Source organism: Amborella trichopoda, chromosome 13 (genome assembly GCF_054954075.1).
Source record: "Amborella trichopoda isolate Santa Cruz 75 chromosome 13, AtrichopodaSantaCruz75HAP2 v2.0, whole genome shotgun sequence".
Classification (NCBI taxonomy): domain Eukaryota; kingdom Viridiplantae; phylum Streptophyta; class Magnoliopsida; order Amborellales; family Amborellaceae; genus Amborella; species Amborella trichopoda.
This window is the reverse complement of record NC_142348.1, coordinates 38,766,796-38,794,672: the sequence shown is the minus strand read 5'-3', so window position 1 is coordinate 38,794,672 and position 27,877 is coordinate 38,766,796. Positions and strand designations below refer to the sequence as shown.

At 36.3% G+C, this 27,877-nt stretch overlaps 1 long non-coding RNA gene across 2 annotated transcripts; it reads right to left on the bottom strand.

The window, feature by feature from the left end:
- On the bottom strand, positions 1-27,877 carry LOC148779210 (uncharacterized). Of its 2 annotated transcripts, none has more exons than XR_016047736.1 (2): positions 27,162-27,877; positions 1-513 (listed from the first exon to the last, which is right to left on the bottom strand). It is a non-coding gene; the product is annotated as an uncharacterized LOC148779210 (long non-coding RNA). The 2 variants fall into 2 exon arrangements; XR_016047735.1 differs by lacking the exon at positions 1-513 and adding an exon at positions 15,113-15,836.

The following is a 27,877-nucleotide window of genomic DNA, read 5'->3' as shown; positions in this document are numbered from 1 at the left end:
ATAATATGACATCAAGAAAATATCATGGAATGAAAATACATAAGCAAACACAACACATAAAACAAGAATGTAACGTGGTTCAGTCACAAAATAGAACACCCAAATGGGTTCTTCTTGGCACTTTCTGTCACTACAATAGAGCACACAACAAACCAAAATGGAGTTCAAGCTTTTGCTCACTTTCTTTCTCTAAAATAGAATATACAGCTGCCAACAAGAGATAACCCAACTGCGGTCAATCTCTCTCTCTCTTTAAACAAATAGAACAACCCCTTTTAAAGAGAAAAATTCCTACAACATCACAACTTTTGGATTAGTTTAATCCAAAGGCTTAAAACAAGAGATAACAAATTAAAAATAACCACTTGTGATTTGGATTCACATATACATAACAATCTCCTACTTGAAAACAATTCACCAAACCTCTGAAATAACGACAATTGCACTACTCTCTATCATCTAGAGCTTACATCTCCTCTAACCCCGAAAGACTTCTACACATCATATTCTTCTCTGTTGAGACAACATTTGTCAACATATCAGCAAGGTTCTTCTCAATATGGTTCTTCTCAATCAGGTCTAATACAAACCATCACATACATCAAACTACTCACTGTAAAAGTATATAGAACATTTTTCATCTTACTTTTATCTACATTATTCATTGGAGAGTTATTTTTATACAACTTAAAATGTGCAACTAATGAGATAGAAATAGGTTTATAGTCAATCATATTGACGCACTCAAAAACTTTAGAAATATATTCAGATTGACTTAACCAGAGCTTACATTGTTTTCTTTCTCTATGGATGTGCATGCACAATATCTTCTTGGCTGGTTCAAGATCCTTGCTGGCAAAATGCTTGGATATATCAAGCTTCAAACACTTGTTTTCATTTAGATCATTGCTAGTAACAAGTATATCATCAACATAAAGCAATAAAATAGTAAACAATCATATGTTAAACCCTTAAGTACACACAATGATCAAATTCACATCTAGAATATTTTTTACTCAGTATAAAATTATCAAATTTCCTATACTTTTGCCTAGATGTTTGCTTCAAGCCATACAATCTTTTTTCGCGACTTGCAAACCAAGTTAGACTTTACCTTCTAGTTGAAATATAAATTTATTCTTCAAGATCACCAGGCCAGAAGGAAGTTTTAATATCAAGTTGTTCTAAGTTAGCTACCAAAGATAAAACAACTATAATGGAGCTATGCTTAATAACAGGAGAAAAAATTTCACTAAAATCAAAACTTGTTTTTTTCCCATAGCCTTTCACCACAAGTCTAGCCTTATATCGCATAAGACTATTTGTCTCCAATTTAATTGTATATACCCACCTATTCTTCAATGCTTCTTTTTTATTATTATTATTGTTAACAGTAACTATCGTAAATAAAAGAAAAAAAAAACATAGCAAAAGCTCCAAAGTACAAGAGGGTGCTACAAGAGAAAATAACAAAGCAAGAAAACAAGAGAAAGACATAAGGGTAGAGGGAGGAGGGAGAGAAGAGGGGGACAAGAGCTAAGAAGGAGGAAGCTTGGCTAGAAAATTAGTATTGTCATTCTTTTCTCCAATGATGTGGCAAAAGATGACCTCTTTGCCAATGATGGCAAGCAAAATTTCTTTAATGATGGAAGTTCATTGTTAGGGAGTCAACTAAGGCACCCTCAATGGTAATTTTGTCGTGGATATCCTGAAGCTTTAAAACTTCTTCTTTAACTGCCATCAGATCAGCCTCATTAATGTCACATAATTCCAACTAGTTGTTATAGGTAAAGATAACCTTCCTATGAGCATTTATGAGAATGTCACCAAAACCAGCTTCCAAAATTGCTGGTCTAACGCTGCCATCGAAATTAAGTTTGAGCCAGCCAAACAGGGGGGTGGTGCCCACTGAGAAGATTTTATTGCTTTCTTAGGCCGATAGAGGAGCATATCCGCGAAGTTTGTAGCAAATAACTCTTTGAGATAGCACTTAAGATTCAGAGAGGCTTGAGCCCATTGAATTACCTATCTTATTATCTCGCGACAAATATCAGCAAAGTCATGGGAGATCCCCTAAATGATCTTGGAATTGTGTTCCTTCTAAAGAGACCACAACAATGCAGCAATTAAAATGTGCCAGAGGTGAATGCCAGTCTAAGGGAAAGGAGGGTTAAGGATAACTGCAAAGAATTGCTGGATATTCGTTGACATAATCAACTGCCAGGTAGATATACTAGCGTCTCAATTCCAGAAGGGAGCCACAAAGGGACAATCGATGAACATATGACTACTCTCCTCCACCTCTTGTTTGCATAGGATGCAAACATTAACCAAAATTTTCCTCTTTTCCTCAGTTGATGCCCAATTAAAATACGATATTGTTCCAGAAGACACATAAAGGCCTCAACTCTTTTAGGGGCTTTAACTGCCTAGACTTTAGTGTTCCTGTTACAGCTCTCAAAGAATCTACCATTGCTAACATCTTGGTAGAGAGACTTGACTGAGAAGGAGCTGCAAGGGGTGAGTTCCTAAATTAAGGAATCTTGTCTACCATGAAAGTAGACGAAGTTATGAAGTTAATGCAAAAGGTAGAAAAACTGTTGTTTTGTGGTTGAATTAACAATTCTCACCCTAAGGTCAAGGTTCCAAGTACAGCTGGAGCCTTCGGTTAGGTACCTCTATCTCGTCCTCCAGATCTAGGTAATCTGGTGACACGTGTCTCAGGTTTCTGGTGGACCCGAGATTTGAGATTGCTGTCTCGGAACCTTGCTCGAGGGCGAGGGTCAGGGCAGGTATACCAACCAATGAGAGAGGATTTTTAGATGGGTTCGGGACTTACTCAGGCTGGCTTGCGTGGGCGCTCTCTTAGATCACGAAGAAATCCCTTCAGCTACTTGAGCTGGTTCGGATATGCAACCCTTGACCTGTAATCTTCCTGTTTTTTTGCACAACACTTTCATGGTTAATTTGTAAGACAAGTAGGTCGAAGGACCCACCCTTATCTTATGGCGAGGCACGTTCATATGAGAAGGCGATGATGTACAAGGTTAGATGAAAGATAGAAAGGGGGAGAGAACTTGGCTGAGGGGCGAGACTAGCATGACGGTCAGACATCACTGACTCGGAGTGGTAGCAAGACAGGCATGGTTCATAAGATGAAGCTGCATGTGGCGGGAGGGAAGACGGAGCGGTCGAGCCTCCTGTGCTCGAGGCAGCATAGAGCTAGCGCTGCCCCGAGCTGTGAAAGGTGAATGCATGGTGCATATAGGGTTTGGCCCGAGAAGGCCTAGCCCTAGATGCGAGCTCAAGGCAACAACAAGGTTGCCCCGAGGTGTGGCTCAAGTGGATGGACCACGAGCCTTTGAGTGTGTGAGTGGAGTGAAGACCTCAAGACATCCGCCTCTGTATACCGACCCTCCAGATGTGGAGGCTTGGAGTGATGAAGGAGCATAGGGGGTTGCCTTTCGGCTAACCTTGGGAGCAATGACTGTTCGTTTGCCATTCGCAGGGATGGACGGGGCAGCCTTCCTGCATACCACAGCAGTGTGACTAGCAGGAGATTTGCCAGTATCAGGGTGTAGGGCAATAGAAGTGCTACCCATGCACGGGGCTTTGGTGGAGAGTCCATCGGAGAGAGAAAGCGAGGAGGCAGAGACTTTTAAGTCCCCTCTCGCACCTATCCAGGTGAGAACCTGGGAGCCGGACCGTGAGTCCTGACTCAGAAAGAGAGTAAGGAAGGACTCTTGAGTGGCTCGCTTCCCTGGAAAAGCCATGAGTGCAGGGATAGGGAAGTCCCCGACCCAGATGAATGGGTTGAACAATCGAGGTGCCATAGAAATAAGTGCAGAAAGTAAAGAAAGAAACTGGTCACATAAGACCGAACCAACTAAGGGGTAGTAAGTCCCCAGTGGAGTCGTCAAGCTGGTTAGGTGCCTCAATATCACCCTTCGGATCTAGGTGATCTGGTTGTAGGTGTCTCAAGTTTCTGGTGGACCCGGGATTTGAGATCGCTCTCTTGGAACCTTGCTCTAGAGCGAGGGCAGGTATACCAACCAATGAGAAAGGAATTTTAGGTAGGTTCGAGACTTACTTGAGCTGGCTCGCGTGGACGCCCTCTATGATCACGAAGAAAGCCCCCAGCTACTTGAGCTGGTTCAGAATCGCCCCCCTTGACCTGTAATCCTCCTGTTTTATTTGCACAATACTTCTATGGTTAATTTGTAAAATAAGTGGGTCGAAGGACCCACCCTTGTCTTAAGGCGATGCACGTTCATATGAGAAGGCAATGAAGTGCAAGGTTCGATGAAAGATAGAAAGGGAGAGAGAACTTAGCCGAGGGGCGAGACTACCATGACTGTTAGACGTCACTGACTCAAATCGGTAGCAAGACAGGCATGGTTCACAGGACCAGCACGGTGGCAATACTACTCAAAACCAAGGTCGGTGCGGCGATGCTAAGCTAAGCCTACCCTTAGTCAAGCGAGATGAGAAAGGGGTGAAAAGAAAGAGGCGGCACAGCAAGAGAGGGGAGTCCAATGTCAATAGGCGTCGTGGTTGACAACGTGAGGAGACAGCACATCCCTTGCGGATGGCACTGACTCCTGACGAGGCACGCGTCGATGGTTCCTCCTAGGTGACACGGCGATAGACGCTGGACACAAGGAGAACAATGATGAGTACCGGACGAGCAGAGGTAGCTCGTTGATGGCGATAGTTATTGTCAGAGCCTCTAGTGGGCGACGATAGGTATCGCCATCTACGCTAGACGCACAACAGATGACGACGCCTGCAGGTGACAACAGGCTTCGCTGTCTGGGTTCTTCACCGAGATATCACAGTTATGTCTATGGGCGGTGATGGGCAGCGCCGTCTACAGTTTTCACTAGGAGAAAGCGACAAATGAGGAGAAGGGGAAGGGGGCTCATGCATGGCTCTGCCATCGCCCTGCGCGACATGTGAGACAAAGGGCGAGGCATGCACGCCATTGCCACTGCCGTGCACAGTCTCTTCAAGGAACTCAGACGAAAAAGAAGGAGAAGAGAGGGGGAAGAGAGAGAAGAAGAAATAGAAAAATAAGAGAGAGAAGGTTTAGCTCAACCCTAGGGGTACCGATCAGAAGTTTCTCTCACCTCACTCTCTCTCTCAAGCGTAACACCACAATGGTAAGAAAGATAAACTTGTATTAAGTGAAAACTCTCTCTTGTATGTGTGTATGTGTATATCCTCTCTTATATATATCCTTCTACGTATAATGATGGTACGTATATATAGAAGTGTACCTCAAACATGGGTGGATGATCAAAAGTAACCCTAATTTCTAAAAATTAAGATTAAATTGATTTAAAAGAAATTAGAAAATAGGGTGCAAAATGATCGATTTGCCCCTTCCTAACAAGTTGTAGAATTCCATAACAGTCCCTGTGTTGTCTTAGGACTTGCGTGTTCTTGCATGGCTGATCCGGGGTCGTTTTGATGCAAGTTGATCGTAAGATTATTGTTTTCTTGTAGGGCCCGACATGGCGATCGATTTGATGCCAACTTCGAGCCATGGATAGTCTTTTTCGTGCACGATCATGTGACTTGAATTTGGAGTAGATCTTCAAACTTTGGATCAATAGTGTGTTTGTCCCTTGATGTTTTCTGTGTTTTCTTCGCTGAATCACACTGAGCATGTTGCTACGATCACGGGGCACTAAACATAGCTCGATTCCGTGGCCTGACAAAGATTTTGCAAGTTTAGAACTTTGATCGGAATCAAGGATTCCGACGACGAAATTTGCAATCTGTTCGTCTGCTTTGTGGGCAGAATCTGGCAGTTCATCATGTACGCCATTTGGGTCAAAGATGGCCCGAAACCTTATGCTCACAATGGAACTAGTCTGGCGTCGATTGGGCTCGCGAGCGGAATGATTTGGCCGCTCGAGCGAGGCATGACACTACTGAATTTTTTGCACCTTCTTCACGGATCAGCAATTTCTCTCTAGCTTTTTTCGCACTCGAGTATCGTCACGAGAAGTGCCACATATCGAATTGCTCGTCTTGACTAGACAAACGGGCTCACCAAATTTGAGTAAGATCCGATGTGGAACGATCGAGATATGAGCATCAAAATTCACTAGTCGTGATTGCCCCTTCAATGGTGAAGTGTTGCAAGGTGGCCACACGGGAATAGCGTGTGGCTCCACCTGTTTCACTCCATCGCATATAAATTTTTCTTGGAACATCTGTTTGAGTTGAAACTTGACCCCTAAGGGTTTTCACTCGTGTCGGATCCAATGGCAATGGTTCTACAATTATTTGAGATGTTGAAGATGTAGCTCTAGCCATAGAAATTTCTTCATCAAGGATTCCAATCTTTTTAAAACAGAGGCTGGAGCTCGATAAAGAGACAGAAAGTAGACAAGGGTATTGGCCAGAGTAGAGTTAATAAAAGTTATTATGCCCTCTAAAGAAAGAAATCTCTCTTTCTAACCATCTAATTTGTACTCAGATCGTTGGACAATAGGGTCCCAAGTTGACTTAGGAAGTCTACTATCTGCTGAAGGCACCCTCTAAATAAAGGGTAGAGTACTCATCAATCCCACAACCTAGCCAAGAGGCCCATCTGCTTAATTCATCAAATGCAAAATTAGTCCCATATGAAGTATTGAGAACCAGAAGAACAACCCTTGTGACCAGATGATCGGAGGTCGAAGCCAGAGACATGCTCTTGAAGCATCAACCTCAATCAAAAGGGAACAAGTTTAAACCCTAAAATTACTTAACCTTCTTCCTGTCATGAGCAAATTCTCAAGAAGAAGATTGCAGTCAGGATGAGTGAAGGCAAAGGTAAAATAAACAAAGAAACAGTGACGAAAAGCATAGCAAAATCCCTAAATAAAATAGGAGGTGGGAAGACTCACTTGGGATATTATGATCCAAAAGGATTATTGTTGGAAGACCAAGGTTGTGCAAACTGCAAGAGTTGTTCTGAACCAGGGATCGAGTGTTCCTTTCCTCGAAAAATCAAAAGGTGCTAAATGCCAGATAATAAGGCCAAAAACAGGGCTTAAAGCACCCCTAATTCTATGAGTAGATGAAGTTTTCAGGACCCAAGGATTATCCTTGAGTCACTACGATGCAGAAGGCTCTTCTGAAGACGGTTGAAAAACATGCAAAAGTTGGAAAAAGATGCAGAAGGTTCTTTTGAAGAAATGCAAAGGATATGTTGGGAAGAAATGGAAGGATACTGGAAATGGTTGTGTCATGTAGAAGATTTTTTAAGGCAGAGGTTGAGGATGAAAATATGCTAAGAGATGGGTATTTTAAAGAGGGATATGACATTTTCCCTCCCCGTCTCGAAGACCAAAATTCCTGATGGCAGGATCATGATGACGAATAACCATTTTAACCGAAATACCCCGCAAGGAGTGCAAGAAGACTTTTGTTTTATTATCATATTACCCGATTGCCCTTGACATTATTTGAAACGTAAGGGTAACAGTTTCAATTTTTGAAATCAAGCTTATCTTGCATCAAACGGGTAAGAGATAACGATGCAAACTGTCAACGTACGAAATGATATGCGTATATGGTAAGTGTAAAAATAGTGTAGAATGTAAAATTATGCAGAACAGACACAATATCAAACCAAAAAGAAAGAAACTTCATTGATAGAGGAAGGTGGGACTTAGCCCTTACAAAATAATAAAAATAAAAAAATAAAAAAAATAAAAAAATAAAAAAGGGAAGAAGAAGAGAGCTTCGCCTGAATACGCCTTAAAGTATTCCTACCCAAAGCGAATCATCCTGCTGACCCTAGATAGCTTTCGCCTTACCGAGGGCAAGAGGTCCTTTACACATTCGACTTCTCCGCGATAGAAGTCGGACATGTTTTGGTGGTGCTTCACCTCTCGGTGAAGACGAACCACCATCTCTATGAGGCTCGCAATCTCCATGGACTTCGCGTCCAACATCAACCCAACCTCTAGAATCTCCTAAGGGGACATGGTAATGAAGTCAGCTGCAGCAGCCTCCTCTGAAGAGGAGGCCAGACCCGCAACAGCAAAGGCTGCACAATGTTCTCTTTCACCCTCAGCTAGACCAATGGCTGAAGGAGTATTGGTGATACGCTCTCACTCACCCTCACTGCCACAGATGGCAACAGCAAGTTTAGGGTTGAGAGAAATGGAGAAGCGTCGAGGAAGAACAAGGAAGACATGTTTAAAAAGTGAAGGGTCAGAAACCATTGGGAAGATGAATTGACAAAACCAGGGTAGCTAATTGATTAATAGAATCCTGTGAAGAAACCAAAGGGCCTTTTCCCTGAAAATGATGACAGACGTATAGGGAAATCGGGGATAAGATGGTTGGAGTGAAGCGCGCATGCGCCGTCTTCATGAAAAAGATGTAAGGCGTACGATGTCAACCGGTCCACCCGAGATTGGCCAAACAGTACACACCTTTCGCTATTCTCTCATGCCTGAAGTGTCCAAGGTGATTTTGTTGGGTGTACTTTTGTCTTATACAAGACCAGATATATTCTAATGAACACTTGATAAAGATTGAGGGTCGAATGACTGTTGGATGAGTTATTAATAGACTTTGTTTTCAAAGTATATTACTTAGTCCCCATATGAGGCTAAGTCAGAATGATCGAGTGAAGACATACAACGAACGACTCATGGATGACTGCCCTCAACGAACGATCAAAAATAAACACGGTTCCTAATGGTATCACTCAAAAGTGCTCGTAACAATGTTCCAGGGATGACTTAACCCATCTCAATATCAATTGCAATTTAAAGCCGCACGACGATGGCCTAATCTATCACCACCTCAAAGACAGTCTCAAGCTGCCCAGGGATGACTAAACTCATCACTGCCTCTACAGCAGTCTCAAGCTACACAGGGATGACATAACCCATCTCAATATCAATGGTAGGCCTAGGGATGATTTAACCCATCTCAGTATCAATGGCAGTTTAAAGCTACCCAAGGATGACTTAACCCATCTCAGTATCAATGGCAGTTTAAAGTTGCTTAGGAATGGCTTACCCCATCACCGCCTCAACGAAAGTCTCAAGCTACCTAAGGATGGCTTAATCCATCACCGTCTTAGCAACAGTCTCAAGCTGCTCAAGGATGGCTTAACCCATCTCAGTATTAATGGCAGTCTCAAGCGGCACAAGGATGGCTTAACCCATCCCAGTATTAATAATAGTCTCAAAGTACCCAGGGATGGCTTAACCCATAACCACCTCAACGGCAGTCTTAAGCTCTGGGATGACTTAATCCATCTCAATATCAATGGTAGTCTCAAGCTGCCTGGGGATGGCTTAACTCATCACCGCCTTAACGACAGTCTTAAGCTACCCAAGGATGGCTTAACCCATCTCAATATCAATGACACTCTCAAGTTGTCTAGGATGACTTAACCCATCTTAGTATCAACGACAGTTTAAAGTTGCCCGAGGATGGCTTAACCCATCACAATGACAATTGGCAGTCTAAAGCCGTCCGGAGATGTCTTAACCCATCATCATCATCGCCCAACAGTTAAGGCCTTAAAAGCTTCACGTGTCGTACAATATTCAGTTTCTTCAGTACAAGGAATTTTCTCATAAGATCAACACCATTGAACTCTTGTCGCCATGCTTTATCACCCTTAAAAGGTGCAACATGGATTGAGTTGAACAATAAAAGTGGTTGCAGCCCATTGACGACGGTGGCGAATCCTTGATTTTTCTCCCACGAGATCATAAAGTGCGAATGTTCGAAATTCAGAGACAAGTGCCAACGATTATATCCACGCGAACAACCCAGCAGTGAGATTGATATCGTGAAAAGATAAACACAAGAGGTAAACAACATTATGAAGAAAGTACTATGCCATGCAAACTCTGTTATTCAAATGAATGGATAAGCCCAAGATGAAGATGGAGGGTGAAGATTCAAAGATGGGAAATTCATGGTTATCCCTTGAAAACCATAATTTAATAGTATAAAAATGGGACTTCTCAGTCACACATTTTTTCTGATAGACACAGTTCAGTAGAGATAACTGTTCTTACAAGGTTTTGTCCCAGTAAGAATTAAGAGTGGAAAAGAGAGTGAAATATTCAAGACACAAAGAAAGAGATAATCGTCTACTACGATTCAATTGAAACTGTTATCTTAAGAAGACCAGACTTGAAGGACAATATCCACAGGTACCTACATCCACAGGTATATGGGCCGATATGCTCTCGATATTATCTTTTTCCTTTTGATATGTCTGTATATTTTCTTCCTTTAGAAATGAATGTATAGGTTTCAAGGCCAGAATCAAATGTTTTCAACTTATTTTCTTTTCTTCAGTTGATGTAGATTATAACAGAGGATTAAACGTATGAAATTATTCAGTGCGCAGTAAAATAGAATGCATATGTTTCTGATATGAAGTGCAAGGGCGAATTTGGCCCCAAATGTGATGTCCTCTGGTTTTTCGATTTGGAGTCTAATGTTTGTCTAAACATTCTCATTTTAAGCATCTACATTTCGGATCGTCCACAAGCACCACCCTTAAATGATTTTGTACAAACATTACATACACCAATAGGGCGGAAATCTTCATAGCCTTAAGGGAGTCCACTTTAGGTATTAAACAAATGAAAGTGGAATTCATTTGTTTGATAAATTTACCTTTCCTAAAGAAGTCTCTGAGAGCCATAAAGAAAGCCACAAAACTCCTTTCTTCACAAACAAATGAAGTAAGAACCCTAAGCTCTGATAACTGTTGTTGAGATCGATAGTGGTAAAAATACAGTAGGGGTATATCTCATTAATAAGAATAGTGCATCAAAAATCACATAAACTAGCAATGGAAATAACATGGCATCAAAACAATATCATGGAATGAAAATACCCAACAAGCGTAACACATAACACAAGGATTTAATGTGGTTCAATCACAATATCATGACCTACATCCACAGGAGAATGGTACGAGACTTTACTTACTAATTTGGGACAATTGCAAGGTGAAATCAACGCTCAAAACTTCAAATTATAGCAATCATTTCTCACTCTAAATAGGGCCCAAAAACTGGGCACCAAGAACACCTAAATGGATTCTTCTTGACACTTTCTCTCACTAAACTAAGGCACACAACAAACCCTAAATGGAGCTCAAGCTTTTTCCCCCTCTCTCCCTCTATATATATATATATATATATATATATGTAAGGAAAAGATTTTGCCAGTCTACGGGCTGATAGGTACAGTGTCAGCGAATGGCTAAGATTGAATCTGGGCCGAGCTGACGGTCACGACCTCATTTCATGTTTAAAATTTCATTTTTTTTTTACAAATCCAGATCACCTCTATTCTTCAAAAATATAAGAATCTAATAAAAATATAAAGAAAATAATTCTTAAAATATAAATCAATCAAAATACCCCAGAAACCTTTTGGGGGTATTTTAGTCAATTTATATTTTACAAATTATTGTTTTTATATTTTTATTAGGTATGCCTTGATGAGAAAAATGAACGTCTAAAATTCAAGTGATTTACATTTGTAGTAAAAAAATGAAAATTCAAATATGAAATGAGATTGTAATCGTCAGATCAGCTAGATTGAATCTGAACCATTGGCTAATACTATTACAGTCAGCTCGTGGGCTAAGAGCATCCACTCCAATATATATATATATATATATATATATATATATATATATATATATATATATATATATATATATATATATATATATATATATATATATGGAAAATGATCCGATAAGTCTTTCGGCTCACAAGTAAAAAATGAGCCCAACGACCCAGATTGAATCAGAGCCGATCTGATGATCGCGGATGCTCGATAGTATTTGATTTTTAATTTTTTTCTATAAATCTAAATCACTTGAAAATTTAGATATATGTTCATAAAAAATAGTTGAATATTTAAAAAATATCCAAAAAAAAATTTAAATGAAAACAATTGACCATCATACCCTAGTAACGTTTTGGAGGTATTTTAGTCAATTTTGTTTTTTTTGGATTATTGTTTTATATTTTTATTAGGTGCGGCTTGATGAGAAGAACACATGCTTAAAATTTAAAATGATTTGAATTAGTAGAAAAGAAATTAAACTTCAAACACTACCAGACATCTGTGATCGTCAGATCGGCCCACATTCAATCTAGGCCGTTGGGCTCATTTTTCTTGTGAGCCCACTGGTTCACATGATCATTTCCTATATATATATATATATATATATATATATATATATATATATATATATATATATATATATATATGAAAAAGTCCTCCCAATGCTTATAGGCGAAAATGAATAATGATTTTGCCTACCCTTATCACCATCCAAAGTTCATCGCAAGGTCACGATTGTTTGGTAGTGTTTCATTTTTTTATTTTTTATTTACAAATTAGAATTATGAAAAGTGTATACATCTTAGTAAGGAACCCCTAATAATAATATAAAAAAACTAATTCGTGAAAAAATAACCAAAATACCCTGAAATATTTCAGGGGTAGTTTGGACAATTAATTTCATGTAAAATATGTTTTTTATATTTTTCGTAGATTCTCCTATTTTTTATGAACACATGCTCCAAATTTTAGATCATTTTGATTTGTATAAAAAAAAATGAAAAATGAAACACTACCGGACAATTGTGACCGTGTAATGAACTTTGGACGGTGATGAGGGTAAGCGAAATCACTGTTCATTTTTTCCTATAGGCGTTTTGTAGTATCTTACTATATATATATATGGAAAAGTTTATGGTTATAACCTTAAAATGTAGAACTACAGATGCACTTAAAAAATCCATCGGAAAAAGTTATTTTAATATTGAAAAACCCTCTAATTGATCATCTCGACATCGAGATGAATGACTATGAAAAAAAAACTGGATTTTGAGTCCCATAAATGATGCATCTTATAACACATTATCTAGACCGTCCATTTTCAAGATTTTCATATATTTATAGATCCATTTGATTTTAATCATTTTTGGAGTTTAAAATTTTATAATTAGATATGAAAATAGATTTTGAGATAAAATTAGATATGAAAATAGATTTTGAGATAATCATAAGAATATTTTACCTCAAAATTATATGTTGTGATAAAATTTGAATGTGCACCGTAAATGGATTGTTTAAGGTTGCAACCTTATGGAAACCATATATATATATATATATATATATATATATATATATATATATATATATATAGGAGATTCAGTATGCCCACTAGACCGCTAGAGTAAACGCCAATGGCCCATATTGAATCTAAGCCAATCTGACGGTCATTACCTTTTTTTGTGTTTAAATTTCAATGTTTTTTTTATAAATCCAAATCACTTGAAATTTTAGGTATATATTATTCTCATCAAGGTGCATCTAATAAAAATATAAAAAAAATAATCTGAAAAAACCAATTGACCAAAATACCCCTAAATCTTTACAAGGGTAGTTTGGCCAATATTTTTCATGTAAAATATTTTTTGTATATTTTTCAAAGATTTACCTATTTTTTATGTACACATGCTCCAAATTTCAGATCATTTTTATTTGTAAAAGAAATTTTAAGTTTAAATACTATCGAACATCTAGGATCGTCAGATCGGCCCAGATCCAATCTTGGTCGTTGGTGTTTACTGTAGTAGTAAGCCATTGGGCTGACAAAATCTTTTCCCTATATATATATATATATATATATATATATATATATATATATATATGAAAAATGTTGAGATTAGCCCACTAGCTCATATGAACATATAAGTCCAACGACATAGATTAAATATGAGCCAATCTGACGGTCACGACCTCATTTCGTATTTGGATTTTAATTTTTTTCTACAAATCCAAATAACTTGAAATTGTAAGCGTGTATTCTTCAAAAATAAAAGAATCTAATGAAAATATCAAAAAATTAATTTGCAAAATATAAATTGACCAAAATACCTCTGAAATTTTTCGGGAGTATTTTGATCGATTTATTTTTTGTAAATTATTTTTTAAATATTTTTATTAGGTACACCTTGATGAGAATAATGGATGCCTAAATTTTCAAGGAATTGCATATATATATATATATATATATATATATATAAACCGAGAGAGAATCATGTTGTAATAAGAGTTTTGTTGTATTACAATTACAGACCATAGTATTTTACCATCAAAAGGCGCTATGCTAAGTGCAATGTTAGAAAAACGAGAGAAATTTCCACATAATTCGACTAGCTGATGACAAAATTAGGAGTTTTAACTTATTATCTATGTTTTTTATATTTTTTTTTGGGGTTTCTCTTTGTGAAATGTTATCATTATAAAAATTCTTGTTGCTGAAAGATATTCTACTTCCTCGAGATTAGTTCATTTACTCCCTCGGGTAGAACTCCACTTCATATTAGTTTTAGGACCCCAAATAGAAATTAACTTCTTTAACACATAGATTAACCCCAATAAAAAAAATTCCCAATTGCACCTTACAAGTACTTAAAAACAAAACAATTGTTTCAAGATTGAATAGAAAACCATCCAAATTTTTTAAATGGTGAGATCTAATCATTAGAAAACTCAAATTTCTTTTTTCGTTTTTTAGAATAATCATCTAGATTCTAAAGTGATTATCTAACTTTCAGATGGAAAAATCCTCGCAAGTAGGTTACTTGATTGAGGGAGTAGAAGTAAACTATGCTCTCGAGGGAGCATAGTACTCATGCTCATTCTTATTTTTGGTAGGCATGACTAGAATATAAAATTCATTTCTAAATTTTTTATCAGGAAACATGTATATAAAGTGTCAACTTTATAACATAGAAGTAAAACGTGCCTCAAAAATCCTTCAAAAAATGTTATTCCAATATTGGAGAACCCTCCAATTGATGATCTCAACTACATGATGTATAGATATGAAAAAAAAAAAAAAAAAGATTTCAAGCCTAAAAAGTAGTATATCTTGTGACACAGTATTTGGACTATCTATTTTCAAACTTTTCAAATATTTATAGATCTACTCGATCAACACTAGTTTTGGAATTTTAAATTTCATGCTTAAATCTAAAAATAGATTTTCAGGTTACCCTAAGAATTTCTAACGCCAAAATTCATCTTTCTTTTTTTAAAAAAAAGTTGATGGTAATTTCATTGAGTGAATGAGATTACAAGAAGAAACACAAAACAAAACAGAAAGAAGGGAAAAAATAAGGGGGAGAGGAGACAAGAGGGAAAAAGAGGGAGGGTACAGGAGCCTTCAAGAAGAGGTTAATTTTGCCAATCTGTCGGTGACGCCATTCCTTGCTCTCACTTCCTTTCCTTGAATGGCCATGACAATCTCATCCATGATCGAAGTGAGCCGCTAGGGGACTAGGCTAGGATTCTTGCACCAATTAATAACATTTACAGAGTCCCTTTCTACTATGATTCTATTGCGGGTGCCATTGAGCCTCACAAGTCATTCTTTAACTGCCAAGAGCTCAGCCTTATTGATCTCGCGGAATTCCAGTTGGCCATGGCAAGAGAAAATGGTGAGCGATGAGGAATCCCAAAGTAGATCACCGAAGCCACTATAGTGGGATTCAGGTTGAACACTACCATCGAAGTTAAGCTTGCACCATCCCCTCAGGTGGCGCATTTCAAACTGCTGATCTGATCATTTTCCTTTTCCATTTCCATGTGGAGAGCAGTTCCACAAAATTAGACAGGAAAAACTCCTTTGGAACACTTTCAAGATCTAGAAATGCTTGGGCCCAAAGAACCACCAGTTTAATCACCGTCCTTTGAAAATCATTAATACTTTTAGAGACCCCCTCAAAGACCCTGGAGTTCCTTTCTTTCTATAAAGTACAAAGAAAAGGCTGAGATAAGTAATTTCAAAGGTGATTGCCAAGTTGGAGAAAGGAGGATTAAGAGAGATCGCAAACAGTTGATGGCCAAAATTCATCTTCCGAGCCTTGGTTAATTATTTAAGGTTGACATCTCGTACAAGCCACACCCATTTTATTAAGTTCTCTTTGCTTTCATTTCACCTTATACAAACCACACACATTTTATTTACTTTGCTTTGTTTTTTATTTCTTTTCAATAGTATATTAATCAAGATCTGGATAAAACCATAAAAAGCGGTCTCAAGAAATATGCATACATATTTTTGACAGCTTTATCTTTGAATTAATGTAATAAATCAATTAAATATTTAAGTAAAGAGATCTTGGAGATAAAAATATAATCAAAAGGCAAAGAAAGGAAATATTTCATAAAATTTAAGGAAAATTAAGAGTTATGAAAAATCTAAAAGTCACACTCCCAATGGCTTCAAAACCTTTTGGAATCGCTTCCAATAACTTTGCAGAATTCTATGCTCTCAAAGAGGGCTTGGTTTTAGCCATTCAGCTAAATTGTTCCCCTCTTCAGATTGAAATTGACTAAGTTTTGCTCAATGATAGTATGCATGAATAATGTCGACCTCATTGGAAGTTATATACGATTGCAACAAATTATAGACAACGACTTTCTAATAATGGATAGTCTTGATTATTTTTCATGAAGCCAATATAGTGGTTAACATTCTTGCAAAGAGGGCCATATCTCTTTTACAAACTACTATTTGGCATTCACATCTACCGGATTTTATTTTTCTTGCATTTTACTTCATGATTTGTCACAAGTGCCTTGTTTCAGGGTTATAAAGAAATAAGCTATCTGTATTTTAAATATTAATAAAAATCTGGTAGGGGGCTTCTCCCCCATTGACTTACTCAAAAAAATAAAACAAACACTCCCATGGCTTCTTGCGGCTCGAATATTAAAATTGAAACCTAGTCTTAACTCCCACAACCAAGTCTCTCTCTGTCTCTAATATGGTTCGTGTCCCTTCGCACATAACATTCCCTCACACGAAACAACTGAAGTAAATGCGAGAAGCTGAGATGATGGCTCTATGTATGTTTTTAGGGCAAGCTTTCTATGTTTTTTCTGCTGCATAAAACTTATATATTTATCTTTATCCAACCATCTATTCTGAATGGATGGTTAAGATTGCCCCAATCACAATGTCACATCTCTACACTATTTTATTTTTAATTTTTTTCTATAAATTATTTTGACACCAAATTTTGGACATCCAATCCTCTATTAAAGTCCCACTAATGAAAAATATAAAAACAGTATTTCTAATAAAATAAAATGACCAAAATAACTATGAAAGCTTCAAGGGATATTATGGTCATTATATTTTATCGAAAAATTAATTTTAATTTTTTTTATAGGCACACCCCAATGAGAAGATGACATGTACCAAATTTCATATTCATAAAATTTATATTAAAAAAAAGAGAAATGATCCTATAAGACCCTCCCCCACCTATGAGTGTTGGACCCCAAAGGGTCACCATTAAATTTGGCACGGATCTATAGAAAAGTCAAATCCTACACCCATGTGATAATGTTTTTAGAGATCCGCGCCAACTTTAATAGTGATCTTTTAGGGTCATACACACATAAGTAGGGGAGGTCCTGTAGGATCATTACTCAGAAAAAAACTAAAAAAAAATACTTTGAGACGTCAGATCTAAGATCAAACAGTGATGGGCTCTCTTGATCAAAATTGGATGGAGGATGGTAGGGGAAACATAGATTTTCTATATTGTAGGGGAAGTATAGAAACCTTTCCCAGCCCTATTTCTCTGCGACCAAGCACGAGTATGTAGAAATACGGGCGTCTTAATAGATATATTTTTGAGATGGGCTTTTGGACTTATTTTTTTAAGGACATTTAATCTCTAACCGAGATCATGAATATGAAAAAATAAATAAATTAAAAATTAAAAATAATAATTCTAATAAAAAAACATTTAGACCAATAGTTTTCATTGTTTTTAGATGAAACACCTACATGCATCCATCTTTAAGATGGATGCTTTACACTTTCTGGACCGTGTATAAAATCATGCGGTCCAGCCCGCATGAAACAATTTTCCATATCTTTGTGTATGTCTTCCTCACAATCTTTAGCTAGGTTCAATGAGTCAGCTAGGGATTAGACTTGCCTGAGCAAAGTAATTCTGGTAAGTCCAAATGAAGTCACCCGTGAAATGTACGAGCTCAAAAAGGCAAAAAATAAAAGTAATAAATTAATTAGAAATAAAAAAAAAAAAAATTATCTCATGCGGGCTGGACCGCATTTCTACATATGCAGTCAAGAAAGTGTAAAGCATCCATCTTAAAGATGGATGCAAGTAGGTGTTCCATCTAGAAACAATAGAAACTAATGGTCCATTATTTGTAGTTTTTAAAATTTATTTATTTTTTTCATACTCATGATCCCCATGTTAGAGATTACATGTCCTTAAAAATTAAGTATTAAAATGCATCTCAAAAATAGATTTATTAAGAGGCCCACATTTCTACATATGCGGGCTTGGCCGCGTAGAAACCGGGTCCAAAAAAAAAAAAGTAAAAAACAAACTAAACTATAACCAACATTAAAATGTACAAAAACAATGGAAAATATATAAAAGATCAAAGTTGGAAAAACTTGATTTATTGCTAAACACAATTAAAAAAATCCCAAAAAAGAAAAAATAATAGAAAAATATAGTACAATTTAAGAAAAATTCACAAATCATCCTCAAAAAGTCAAAATAATATATAAATTAACTTTGTATGAAGTATAAATTGCTTCTTTTTTATAACTAAACTAGTACCTTGGAACTCAGTTAAACAAGGTGCTAAATCCGAATAACTCAGCCGTACCCAAGTCTACCTAGCCGAGCCTTAAAACCAAGGAAAGATTTCTATACTTCCCCTACTACATAGAAGATATATGCTTCTCCCCCAATCGAGCCGTCCGATTTAGATCAAGTGAGCCACTGACCATTTGACCTAGATTCGATGCCTCTAAGTATTTTATTTTTAGTTTTTGTCAACAAATTATATAATATGAAATTTGGTATGTGTCATCATTTCAATGAGGCGCACCTAAAACAAAATTAACAACAATTTTTTAATAAAATATAATTAGCAGCCCATTCAAAATAGACAGTTGGATAAAGGGGAAATATACAAATTTTATGCAATAGGAGAAACATAGAAAGCTTGTCTAGATCTCTTCATCATGATAGGTTGGATTTCCTTTAGGCAATATACCGCGACAGCTTCTCACACCTTTAAAAGCTAACAAACTTATAAGAATATATCCTTCACTCTAGGAAGAAGTAGGCACCTTGGTTGTCAAAGAAACTCATTTTATTTATGGAGTTGTTCACAATTTTCAATCTTAGTGTGAAAGTGGATGTTGAGAGTGTGAAGCCCGTATTTTCTATGATTAGGAAGTCCCATGATTTAAGCAACTTGGATATCTTTTGTTCCTATTATCATGGGGATGCTAAACCTTATGTTTAGGAATTTATGTGATTTAGTTGGAAGGCAATATGAGTCCTATTTTGTAGGAAAACCCAAGTTTGTTAGATATAGAAAAACTAGCCAAAATAGGATGGGCCTCGCATGGATTTTTGTTGGGGTTTTTTTCTTTATGAGTTGCATCTTGCAGAGGGAGAAAATTTGTGAGGAAGGTAAATATTAAGAGAGAAATGATTAGTTCTTTAGACCTTGGTGGATATCCTAGAGAGATAAAAGACCATAGGTTTGAGAGAGAGCTTGTAATCTCTTTGTATTTTTCATGTAGGCAATTTGCTGAACTATGTAAATCTTTGTGTCTCGCTTCTTTAATTTTATAAACTATTTTTTTTTTTTTGATTTTTCCTAAACCTTGGTTTTTATCTTCTATAATTGGTATAAGATCCTTAACGTTTAAGATCCTTGCTAAGCACAACGTTTGTGGCAAATACAGTTATTTGAAGATGACTGGAGGAAGTTCAACTAGATATAAAGTTTTTAAATTTTTCGGTTTCGATTTCTCAACCTGAAAATTAAATATGTATGTGATATTGGTGAATGTGGAGTGGCTTAAAAGGTAAAGAAAATAAACATGCAAAGATGGTTCATGAGGAATTTGATGAATTGGTTAGGGCAAATATTTTTTTGGCATTTAATAAGTATGTTTTATTTAATGTCTCATTAGAAACTACCACAAAAGATTTATGGGATAACCTGGAAAATATATATGAAGGCAAATCTCTTTCTAATAAAATTTTTCTTCGTCGATAGCTTTACAATCTCAATATGAGTGATGGTGCATATTTGCAAGGGCATTTAAATGAATTTAATGCCTTGATTAGCAAGTTGATGTCACTAGATGTAAAAATTAATGAAGAAGATAAAACAACTATATTACTTTGTTTTATGCCAGAATTATGGATGGACTGATCACATTTTAGTGGTGCAAAATCTCTTGAATTTGATTCCCTTGTTTCAGCACTTCTGATAGGGGAGTCAAGCCGAAAGTCTGGTATGGATTTTATCTAAAAATGTGTTTGTAGTACTTGGTAGATCGATGTATAGAACTACAATAAGAGATCAATAGAGGTCCAAATCAAGAGGGCATAAGAAAGGGTAGTATTGGAGCTGTGGAAAATTAGGTCAGGTGAAGAAAGATTGTAAGGCACAAAAAGGGAACTACGAAGCCCCTAAATCTTTTTCTAATGAGAAGTTTAGTTCAAGTCATTCCCAAGGAAATCTAATAGAAGAAATTAAGTTTTTTTAATATAAATCTAGTTCAAGTCAATTCCAAAGAAATCTAGTAGAAGAAATTAAGTTTTTTGAAGATAGAAATTATGTCTGTGGATAGTGGGGAAATTTTACAGTAGTGGCTGCTTGATTCAAGTGCATCCTTTCAAATTACACCACATAGGAATTGGTTCTACAAATGCCAACTATGTGATAGAGTTATTATTCATATGGGAAACAATATCTCATGTAAAATAGCGGGAGTTGGAGATGCAAGAATTTCATTAGAGTAACATGAGGAATCGCATGTGTCAAACATGTTCTAGGTTGAAGGAGTCCGTCTTTAGAAAAAATTGATGAACAAGATTTTCATTTTACAGGCAAGAATAGATTTTCGAAATTTTCAAAAGGGAGCATTAGTGGTTACAAAAGGAGAGTTAGATGTCAATTTGTACAGACTTGTTGGAGAAAATATTTTAAGAGAGGCCAATATTGCAAAGGTAGACTCTATCAAAAGACATGACATGCGCATTTGGATCACATGAGCAAACGTGAACTTAAGGTACTTCTCAATAAAAACCTACTCCCTGGTTTAAAATATTTTAATATAGATTTTTGTAAGTCATGCTTATTTGAAAAGTAGAATAAATTGCATTTTGTTTTATCCACTACTAAATGTAAGGATTTTTTGGAATTGATTTATTTAGACACATTCACTTATTATTTTTATGGGGGATGTTGCATATTTTATCATTTTTATTGATGATTTTTCAAGAAAAGTATGGATTTATATGCTGAAAAAGCAATCATATGCTTTCATTTGTTTCAAGAAAATTAAGGTATTGGAAGAAAATTAGAAAGGTAAGAACATCAAATGTCTAAGAACTGATAATGGATGAGAACTTTGTTTTGGTAAAAATAATTGTTGTAGTGAGCATGGTATTGCTAAGAAGTTAACCATTCTCTAAACACCTCAGCAAAATGGCATTCCTAAGGCAATAAATTGTACCTTTACGGGGTGCCAAGTGTATGTTGAGTATTGTAGGATCAGTGCAGAGCTTTTGGGTAGATGCAGTTCGTGTAGCTTGTTTCCTAATTAATGTCTCTCATTTCTGTTGTTAATTACAAGACACTGGAAGAGGTTTGGACAAGTAAACCAGTTGATCATTCTTTTCTTTATGCTTTTGGTTGTGTTACATATTTTTTTATTCCAAAGGAGAAGAGAACTAAGTTAGACACAAAATTAAAAAAATGTGTGTTTCTTGGTTAAGTTGATGGTACAAAGAAGAATAGATTGTGGGATCCTTTTGATCGCAAGATTATTGTTAGTCGGATGATGTTTTCAATGAAAATTTCACACAAAATAAAAAAAAGATGAGCCATATACAAAAACTGTTGAGGTGTATTGCACCTATGAGAACCAGCAAGATAGTGGTCAGGACCAAGAATCTAAAATTGTTTAAGAGCTTGAAGAATATTTAGGTGATGTTAAATTAAGCAGATTTTACAGACCTAAAATGACTTCTAGGAGGCTTAACGACTATATCTTTTCATATTCTTGCCTAATAGAGGAGGGTGAGCCAATTTTTTTTATCATGGGGCTATTGAAGCCGATGAAACTTGTCAATGGAGAGCATCCATAGAACAAGAGATGGACGCCTTACGAAAAAATAAAACATGGGACCTCATCGAACTATCAATGAAGTGAAAAGCAATTGGTTGCTGGTAGATCTTCAAAATGTAGAATGGTCATGTGATGTTGTTGAAAGGTATAAAGCTCGATTAATTGTGAAAAGTTATGCTCAGAAATCAGGTATTGATTTTGATGAGATTTTCTCTCATATTGTATGCATGTCTACTAATAGAGGTTTTTAGCTATGACTGTTGTTCTTGGTCTAGAGTTCAAACAATTAGATGTGAAAACTGTTTTTTTGCATGGTGACTTAAAAAAAAAGTACTTATATAACATAACCTAGCGATTTTATTGAGAAAAGTAAAGAAAATTTGGTTTGTAGGCTCAAGAAATTGTTGTATAGGTTGAAACAGGTGTCGAGGTGTTGGTACAAACAATTTAACTCTTTTGATGAGATTTTCTTTGTTGTTGTGTGCATGTCCACTAATAGTGTTTTTGAGCTCCGGCTGCTGTTCTTGATCTAGAGTTTGAACAATTAGATACAAAAGCTATTTTTTTGCGTGGTGACCTAAAAGAAAAAATTTATATAACATAACCTGGTAGTTTTATTGAGAAAGGTAAAGATAATTTGGTTTGTAGGCTCAATAAATTGTTGTATTGGTTGAGACAGGTACGGAGGTCTTGGTACAAATGATTTAACTTTTTTATATTGAGTTTGAATTTTTGTAGATATAAAGCTGACTATTGTTCCTATTTTTGTGGTTATGATGATGAAAACTTTATTATTTTGTTATTTTATGTTGCAATGATGTGCTTAAAGCTTATCGTAAGAAACGAATCGACTTATACAGTCCTTTGTGGCTCCGATGGCAACTAGATCAATGCGTGATTGCCTCAATAAATAGAGAAGTTCCCATTGAAATTCAATATAAATCTTTGGGTATCTACCATGAGATGGTATGGTTCAAGCATGAAAGATCGATGGAGTCTACCCTTCTTTTTCAAATCCAAGTAATTAACCATAAAACTCCTTGGATTATCTGTTAACGACTCAATCAATTACTCTTTCGGAATGATAAAAAAGGGATCACTTAAACTGGGATGCAATTTTTGGGGAATATGAGCCGAAGCAATAACATTACAATATTTGGAGAGATGGTTCACTAATATACCGAGGGATATGTAATTCGACTCATTCACATACAGATCATGAATATTTGGAATCCGGGATCTCTTTTGAAGAATCCATACATCCCTTATTAGTGTGTGGACAACTATCTCTCGAGCACACGTTGAGGTTCGATCTCAATAGGGGAAATGGAGCACCTAACAACGCATCTTCACAGGCTAAGAACTACTTTTCATTCCAGGGTGAGGGAGGGATCGTACCTAACATGATTGTTGCATTACCAAATAAAGCAAATATTTCAATACTTAGAGTTCAGTTGGCGAGAGAATTTACGATGAAAGATTTGAGAGCCATTAATCAAATTCTTGGGAGGAGTATACATAGAAAAAGGAAGAACAAGAAAACTTGGTTAACTCAAAAGAGTTTTATGGAGAGGGTGCAGCTCTTCAATATGTAGAATGCCAAATCAATTAGTACCCTATTTCCTATGCCTATCAAGTTATCTTTAAAACACTGATGCAGAGGAGACACAAATGTCTCGATTACCATATTCATCAGCGATAGAGAGCCTCATGTTTGCTATGGTTAGCACCAAACTTGACATAGTGCAAGCAGTGAGAGTTATGAGCAAATATATAGCAAATTCTGCCAATCATCACTAGACCGTTATGAAGTGGATCCTTCAGTATTTGAGTGGAACTCATAATGTATTACAGCGGGATGAATTTGAAGGTCGCTGACTATGTTAATGTAGATCTTGTATGTGACTTGAATAAAAGAAGGTCTCCTATTAGGCATGTTTTTGCCTTGGTAGGTGGTCTAATTAGTTGGTTATCAAGGTTGCAATCTGTGGTGGTTGTGTCTTCTATAAAAGTTGAGTATACGTCACTTACTTATACATCTAAAGAAGCAAGTTGGCTAAACAGGTTACTTAGTAAGTTCTAAGTTGTGCAAGAATGTATCCCTCGTCCTTGTGATAACTAAATTGCCTTGTTTTTTGCAAAGAATTCAGCCTTCCAAGATATGACTAAGAATGTTGATATTCAATATCACTTTATTTGTGATGTGGTAGAAGATGAAATAATTTTATAATAAAAAATACATATTAATGACAATCCAACAGATATGTTGAGCAAGTCCATTGGCAAAGGGAAGTTCTTTTACTTGTTGCAAGACTTCCTTGGGGCTTTGTGGTTATTTTGATGATTTGCAGCTGGTGGGCAGTAATTTCTATACTACTCAGCTACTTAGAATGGAAACGTGTCTTCATGTGAGAGAATATTGAGTATGTGAAGCCCATATTTCTTATGATTAGGAAGTCGCTTGATTTAAGCCATTTGGATATCTTTTGTTCCTATTATTATGGGGGTGGTAGCCCATTATGTTTAGGAATTCATGTGATTTAGTTGGAGGACAAATAGGAGTCCTATTTTATGGGAAAACCAAGTTTTATTAGATATAGAAAAACTAAGCAAAATAAGATGGGCCTCAGATGGGTTTTTCTTAGGGATTTCTTCTTTATAAGTTGTATCTTGTAGAGAGAAAATTAGTGAGGAAGGCAAATATTCAGAAAGAAAAAGCTTGTTCCTTAGTCCTTGGTGGATGTTCTAAAGAGAAAAATACCTTAAAGCTTGAGAGAGAATTTGTAATCCCTTTGTGTTCTTCATATTTGCATAGTGTTTTTCTAATTATTAGAAGATAATTTTGTTGCTCCATGGACATAAGCAATTTGTAGAACCACACAAATCTTTGTGTCTCACTTCTTTCTCTTTATTTTTCCCAAACCTAAGTTTTATCCTCTACAATGGAATAGCTTTTCATATTATGCTTGCAAATAACCGAATTAGATTTTCTCCACATCATTATGAGGCAGGGGAGTTTGGAGTTTCTCCATAGCTTCTCCTGACATATACTCGATAGCATTGTTTTCAAACTTGGCCCGGGCCTCGGATTCGACCTTGGCCTGAGCTTGATAACTCAGCCGAATAATATACAGGGCTGACAAGCCCAAAAAGATTAAAAAACTAAAAAAAATAAAAAAGAATTGTAAAAAATAGGATAAAATAGCAAAATTTAAACTAAACAAAAAACAACAAAATAAGTCTAAATAAGCCGAAAAATATAAAACATGGATTTAGATCAAAATGATTTGCATTTCCAGACATTTCCAAGAAATCCAAAAAAACAGAGAAAAATGCAAAAATAGGCTATGACAAGAAGAACTCTAATTCGACATATCATTGCTAAAAAATCCCAATTACATATAATAGTTAGACATTGATTGAACCATTTAATATATTTTTAAAATTTCTTAAATAACCCGCGTTGCACATCCACATGGCAAGGAGCCGAATCCGAGTAACTTGGAGGAGTTTCAATCACTACTCCATAGATTGTGTTATACTCCATTGCTTCTAAGCACCATGGTGTTGTAATTTATACCTCAATAAAAAGACAGTTATTTATTACTAAAAGTAGGTGGTGAAAAAAAACGGAATCATTGAGCTATACATTCATTAGCAGTGCACAACTCCTTCAGAAGTCATAATCGACATTTCATTTTAAAACATATTTTGGCCGCAAGCACCGTGCTTTCCCAGATCATAAGTTCTTGCTAAACAGACTCTTTCTCTTCCTCCTGTGAATGAAGTCCAATTCACCTCATCTTCTTAATGAAGTCAGACTAAGTCTCACCTTCTTCCTCATTCTTTAAGTTCTCAGGAATTTGGGTGAATTATTGTTCTGGCCTTCTCCTTCCCACCATTTTCTCTGTAAATAAATAGCTAGTCATTCTAGAATACCGACAACAAGAGCCTAGATCAAAAGGGAGCTTCTTTAACCATGGGTATTCCAGTATAGTCACCTTCGGCAGCCAATTCAAGACAGAGTTCCATATAACATCCATTCACCTGCAATATCCAATTTGGGGAGATCGCATAGTTCGAATCCTCAATTTTCTTAGCTAGAGATATATCATCTTCCATCTCCATTTTATATCATCTCCTTTCATTCCTTACAGATACCAGAAATATGTGTATTTTGCAAACTTTTGAACACTTCAGCTTCTTAAATGAACTGATAATAGGTAAATTTTGTATTTCAAGTTTCTTCCAGGAGAATTAAACCACTGATGGTAATAGTGAATTGTTGATCTCTAAATGTCGTGTGCTCATCTCTAATGGTTTGAACCATTCATCATTTATTTGAAATTTCTATATAAATGTCAACTCGTATAAGGGGGATAAGGAACGTTGGAGACATCTCACACTCATTTGAATCAGGCTAGGTATTCAAAGGGCTTTCAAACTTCAAAGAAATTGGCTAATTGAACAATTGCGTTGTAGTAGCAACATAATAAGTTTGTTGAATTCGACATTCAATGAAAAACCTTTTACTTCTTTATTTCGTAGGCACTTCATATCTTCTAATATCTCCCTCAATAAACCGACAATGTATTGAGAACTTGGGAACACATCCAAACCCAAAAGATATTACCCCCAACAACAATTCCTTCATCCTCTCATTAATCTTCAATACTTAGACACCAATTATCTCGTCGTGTCATATTTTTTCATTATATTTCTATGAAATAACTTATTAAAATGCACATGATTTTCAGGTTTCTAACTAAAGCATGTTTATTGTGTCTTCCTAAGCATTGCGTCTATTTTCACATTAATCCTCAGGAAATAAGCAATTAGTCCTCTGGATACATAAGAAACAAAGCTTTATCCGAACTGAATTTCAAATAGATAATTTCTCATTTAATCATACCTTAGAGACTTGCAGCCCCCTCAGTCAGCTCGTCGCGTTCTCTATCACCACAATTGTATCAATGCAATTTAATTAGGCAGACAACTATAATCGCAAGCGGCAAATCTTCACACATCTTAAGGACAAACTTGACATGGGGTTGCATCAATTCAGAGGAAATCCGCTTCACTAATTCTGCCCTAATACTGTAGGGAGGCCACCTATTTGTGCACCAACCTCTGATAGGTATCTTACCCTTTTTGTACCCATCTTTTAGGTAACCAGCTTTTCCTCCAATTTTACTTACTGCCTTCAACCATTCATGTACTTGGTGCTTAGGGATCTTTCCAATTCCCATAGCTGTGCCCAAATCTCTCTTGCTGTATGTCATCTTTCTTCTTGTTGTCCGTCTCTTTCAATCGATCGATCTCGTTAACAAAGTCGAGATTTGGATCTGTGGATTGGGAGAAAGAAACTAACTGCAAGAAAAGTGTTGATGGTTTGGCAAATTGAAGTAACGGTTCAGAGAGGATTTCAAGAGATGGAAAACCAGGTTTCTTCTTAGAATAGGATCTGTGAGATTCATAGAGAGAAAAACCAGGTGAGAGGAAACTGAAATAACTGAGGAGAGAAGAAATTCAAAATATGGAAAAAGATAATCAAAAGATGGAAGAAAGTTAAAGAGATGGAGAAGATGAAGTTTGCGAAACGACCCAAAAGATGGTGAGAGGCTGAAG